Consider the following 6,000-nt stretch of genomic DNA (forward strand, 5'->3'; position numbering starts at 1 on the left):
CCTGACATGCAAATAATGAATCCAAGCCGAGATTCCGTCAACCTTAATGACGGGTGGGGTGATCAGCAGGACGATGTATGGTCATTTCCATCTGGGTTCTAATGTGCCTTGACAGAACCACTTCACGTAGACCCAGTCTCCGGGCCGGAACTTGTGGGGTTCTGGAACCAGGCCTGCCTCATAGAGAGTATGCAGTTTAGGGCAAACATGTTTATGAGCCCATTGGGTAGCCCTGACATGGAAGATCAAGTCTTCCTCATCTATTTCAGCAATGGCATCAGATTTAAGATTAGGTATAATAGGGGCTGGCGTTCCGTACATGATTCCAAAAGGAGTCAGTCCTAACTGATAGGGAGAATTTCTGACTCTACACAGGGCAAAGGAGATGAACATCATCCAGTCACTGCCAGTCTCCAAGATCAATTTAGTTAAGGTTCCTTAATGTTCTATTCATTCTCTCTACCTGTCCTGAACTTTGGGGTCTGTAAGCACAATGTAACTTCCAATCTTCCCCAATATATTTGGTTGCACTCTGACTTACCTTTGACACAAATGTTGATCCATTATCTGACCCTATCATATGAGGAAAGCCATACCTCAGTAAAATGTCTTCCAATAATTTCTTGGCTACCACCTGGGTAGTCTTGTCCGTGGTGGAGAATGCCTCTGTCCATTCTGAAAAGGTGTTCATGAACACTAGTAAATATTTGTATCCATACCTTCCAAGCTTAATTTCTGTGAAGCCATCTTCCCAGTGAGCTCCGGGTCTCTAACCTCGAAGGCATGATCCTGGGTGTTATGGATTGTTGGTGGTGTTGGTCAGCTGCCAAGCCTAGTAATTGATCACAATGTCCTTAAAAATCACTCTAGGTCGTTTCACAGCACCTGCCATTCTTTTTGCCCCATGAGTGACTCTAAGAATTTTTCTGAGGATAACTCTGGCTAAGGAATTGGGCAAGATTAGCTTACCATCTGTTGGATGCCACCAACTGTACAAATACTGGCTCATGGGCTGATTTCTGGCCCATTTTATTTCCCCTTCAGTATAATGGGGCTCCTCTGGCAAGTTTGGGTTGGATGGCTCTGGCAAAATGGCTGCCAAGATGGCAGCTGTTGTCTCTTGAAGTGCAAAGTCCTTGGCCACCTCATGAGCTAGGTTGTTGCTCCTGGCTACCTTGGTGGTTCCTTTTTGTTGTGCAGGCCAGTGGATAATGGCCAGCCTCTTGGGAAGCAATTAGTCTTTAAGGAGCTATAAATTATCCTCTTTATTTGTAATGGTTCTTCCTTCAGCTGTCAGGAGCCCTCTTTCTTGGTATATGGCTCCATGAACATGGACAGTGGCAAAGGCGTACCGACTGTCCATATAGATATTGACGGCTAGTTCTTTGCCTGTGGTAAGGGCTTGAGTTAAGGCGATTAATTCAGCCTTTGAGAGGAAGTTCCTGGAGGGGTGGGATTGAGCCCAAATTACTCAGTCTCAGTGGTCACTGCCACACCTGCTCTTCTCTGACCCTTATGGATGAAGCTACTCCCATCAGTGAACCAGGTCTAGCACTAGGACAAGGGGTATCCTTTTAAGTCAGGTTGGGTGTTGTGCACCTGGGCCAAAATCTCTTCGCAAAGGTGTAATGGCTGTTCCAGTTCTGGATCAGGCACGAGAGTTTCTGGGTTCAAGGAGGTGGGGGGCTGGAAAACAACTCAGCCAGGATTAATCAACAGAGTCTGATAATGGGTCATGTGAGCTTTGCCTAACCATTGGTTGGGTGGTTGAGCACTCCCTCAATGGCATGGGGGGTGGTCACAATTAAATTTTGGCCCAGTGTGAATTTATCAGCATCTTCGACCAGCAGTGCTGTGGCTGCAATAATGCGCAGGCAAGGGGGCCATCTGGCCGCTACTAGGTCCAACTTTTTGGATAGTTATGCTACTGGACATTTCCAGGGCTCCAATGTTTGAGTCAGAACTCCCTTGGCAATCCCTTTATATTCATCTATGAACAGGTGAAAGGGCTTAGTAATATCTGGCAACCACAAGGCTGGTGCTGACAGTAGGGCCTGTTTCAACTGGTCAAAAGCCTGCTGCTGTTCTGAGGTCCTATTAAAGTTCTCAGTCTCTTTTGTGACTTCATAAAGGAGCTTAGCCATCTCTGGGAAGCCTGGGTCTCAGAGTGTGCAGAATCCCCCTGACCCTAGGACTGTCTCACCTGGCGGCGACTGTTTGGGACTGGAATGCTGAGAACAGTCTCTTTTCTGGCTTTGGAGAGCCAGCGTTGTCCTCCTTTCAGGATGTAGCCAAGGTAGGTCACTTCAGTTCTGCAGAGCGGTGTTTTTGGTTGAGGTCAGTACCCTAGGTCCCCCAGGGCTTGTAGGAGCCTCCGGGTCCCTTCCAGGCAGCTAGAATATCTAGAGCAGCATCCTTGGCTGCCACCAAGAGGTCATCTACATACTGGAGAAGGGTAACATCTGGGTTGTTAGCCCGGGACTCACCCAGGTCCTCATGCAGGGACTCGAAGATGGTGGGTGAGTTCTTAAATCCTTGAGGTAGGTGTGTCTAAGTCAGCTGTCCTTTGATGCTTGCCTCTGGGTCATGCCATTCGAAAGCAAAGGATTCTGGGCTTTTGGGTGCCAAGGGGAGGCTGAAGAAGGTGTCCTTCAGGTCTAGGATGGTGTGCCAGTCTCTTTCAGGTGGTAGAGAACTCAGCAATGTGTAAGGGTTAGGTACAGTGGGGTGAATATCTATCACCTGCCGGTTGATTTCCCGTAAGTCTTGGACTGGCCAATAGTCATTTGAGTTAGGCTTTTTAACAGGCAGCAGTGGAGTATTCCAGGCAGATTGACAAGGCCTCAGAATCCCAAGGTTGAGTAGTTTATGGATGTGAGGAGTTATTCCCCTCTTTGCCTCCAGAGACATTGGGTATTGACATACCCAGGTGGGATCTGCCTCTGACTTGAGTTCCACAAATACAGGTGGCTGGTATTTGCCAGTCCCATTCCCCCTGTTTCCGCCCAAGCCTGAGAAAATTCTTCCAACCAAAGAATCAGATTTTTCTCATGAGCAAGGATTTGTTGATACAATTTGTATTCAGATTCTGAGGCCAGGTTGATTGTTAGGACTTGGATAGGCTTCCCTTTATCATCTAGTAGTTGGGCTCCTTCTGGCCCAAAATGTATCTGGGTCCTCATTTTGGTTAGCATATCCCTCTCCAAAAGTGGTAAGGGCATTCTGGAATGACCATGAATGAATGGGTTACCCATCCCATTCCCAAGTTCACAGATCTTCAGGTAGTCCATGAATATTGATTAATGCCAGTGGCCCCTTGAACTCATGATTTCTTTGAAGATAGTAGCCTTCAGCCTTTAAGAGCACCACTGAATGTTGGGCTTCAGTATCTACTAGAAAATCCAAGGGTTTCCCCTCTAAGGGTTACCCTGGGTTTGGGGAGGGGTCCAAACTCTGTCGCCTTCAATCACTGTCTCCTTCAGCAAACATGACTTTGGGCTTTGGTCTCTTCTCTGGGCATCCCATTGTCCAGTGGCCCTCCTCCTTACAATATGCACATTGGTTCTTATCTAATGGCATTGGGAGTCTTCTCTCTGGGTTCTTTCCATTAGCAAGTTGTTGGAACTGCTGCTTTCTCCAGGTTTAGTAGTTGTGGCCAGGAGCACTTTAGCCAAGTTCTTATTTGGCCTCTTTTCTGCCTTAATTTTTTTTTCTTGTGGACTATCCCAACTATTGTAAACCTTTCCTACCATCTCAACTAAAATCCCTCAGTGACTTTTCTCCTAATCTTTCTAGCTTTTGTAACCTCTCTTTAATATCTAGAGCTGACTGTTTAATGAAAGCCAGGGCCACTGATGATTTCTGGTCAGAGTGCTCAGGATCATAAGGAATATAGCATTTGTAAGCCTCCATGGCCCTCTCTAAGAATGCCGCTGGGCTTTCATTAGGGTCCTGTCTGATATCATACACCTTCACCAAATTAGTGAGCCATCAGAGCCTAGTCATAAACAAGGAGGTGCCCTTTACCTTCAGCCATACTGTAATCCCAGGTGGGTAGGGTGAGAGCAAATCCAGGATCAATATTGGCTGGATTCTGGGTTGGAATGCCAGTATTTCCCAGAACATTTTCCAGGCCTCCAGCAGGATACATTCCCTTTCTTCTGTTGTGAAAAGAACCTGTAAGAGCTGTTGGCAATCATCCCAAGTGGGCTGATGAGTAAAGAGCACAGTTTCAAAAAGATCGCTTTTCATTTAGTATTTTGGGTTCTCCAGTTATAATGGCCAGCTGTCACGAAAGGCCAATAATGGCCAATAATGGTTGGTTTCCGTGGTCATCCCTGAGTCCCATGGCCCGAAGAGGCAGAACTGTGGAATCTGCCTCTGGTTCTCCATGTAGGGAAGCTGCCCAATGGCTCTGGGTGCCTTGCACTGGACTGTCTGACTGCCCCAAAGCAGGCAGCAGAGGAGGTATTGACACTAGCACTGGTGGACCCTGAGGGGGGATGGAGGCCTCTAAGGCAGGGGTGGAAAAATATCATGCTTAGGTGTGCTATCCTGTAAGACATGGTAGAGGGGGGCCAGAAGGCTTAGGATGTGCCATTGTGTCTGCCATCAATGCGGTTTGGGGACCCACATCTGCATCTGTAGTCTGAGGAGTTCCTATGGGAGAAGGATTATTAGCAACAGGAGAATTATTAGATTAGCAGAGGGAAGAAAAGTCTTAGTCCAGTGAATCTGGAGATTCACTGCCAGATTTTTCCAAACTATTACATAAATAACTTGGTCAGGATGTTCATGTGCTTTCTGAAACACCTTATCTTCCACTGCCAAAACAATTGGGCAGGTGGAGAGTTCCCTCTGGTGGCCATCTGACATCAAAAGTTGGCCATTCTGAGCTGCAGTAATCATTTTTCCTTCCTTCACATCAACTGAAAGATTGTGAGCTCTTGCCTTTACCTCTTTGAAGTCTGTAAGAACCAAGTCAAGGGGGCAGGAAGTCATCTGTCTCATAGTGTCCATCGCAGTCCAGTACACACAAAGACTCACAAATACAAGAAACAAAACAGAGAGACAAGCACAGACAAAGTAGCTGCTCCGTGTCTGAAAACAAAAATGAAACCAGGTGTTTGGCCACCGTTTGTGGCAGGGAAGGCGAAAATGGCACAAAAACAGCACAGGGAAGTGAGGAGCCGATGGAGTCTTGTTTCCTCCATCAAAAATTCCTCCAGAAAAGAATCAGGATCACTCTCTGGGGCAGGCACAGCATCTGCCCCAAAAAGGTTTCTCATGAATGCAAGGAACAAAACAGAAAGACAAGCACCAACAACATGGCCATGTAGCCATTTCCAATTTAAGCCTAGACTCACACACCTTCAGGTTTCTGCTCTGGTTTCTCTGCCACAGAAGCTAAAAGCACAGAGAGGAGAGTAGATGGTGGGATTCCACGTCCACCAAACCTCTCCAATTGGCCGGTGGGCTCTCTGTCAACCACTCCAACCTTGTCCACCAAAAACAGGCAGGTGAGCTCTCTGTCAACCACCCCAGGACCAGGGAGGTCTCCCAGATCCCAATAGCTGTGACCCCCGAGTGAGTCCACTCCTAGCCATGTCTTGCCATTTAAATCAACACCTCCAGGCTTTTCAGAACAAACTCTTAGAACAGAAAGTAGACAACAAACATGGACACTTCAAAGAGACACTGAGACAAAGAACACTCACTGGCCAGTACTGGACCCTCTGGACCAAGGTCCTGGGGTCCTGGGAAATCTTGGGATCATGGTGGGACCTCCAAAAATGTTGTGCCTAGATTTTGAGTCCCCCAAGAGACCACTAGGAGTCGAGTCCGTTGCAAAATACACGAGAGTTTATTCAATACAAGCTCGAGCCAGGGTCGCAAGATCCCTGTGGAAAAAGAGAGGTATGCGGCCTCGAGGTCTAGGAAAACAAGGTTTTTAAAAGGCAAAACTGCAATCGGGGGCTCCAAGCTTTGGGTAGGGAGTCT

Source organism: Meriones unguiculatus, chromosome 17, assembly GCF_030254825.1.
Source record: "Meriones unguiculatus strain TT.TT164.6M chromosome 17, Bangor_MerUng_6.1, whole genome shotgun sequence".
Lineage (NCBI taxonomy): Eukaryota > Metazoa > Chordata > Mammalia > Rodentia > Muridae > Meriones > Meriones unguiculatus.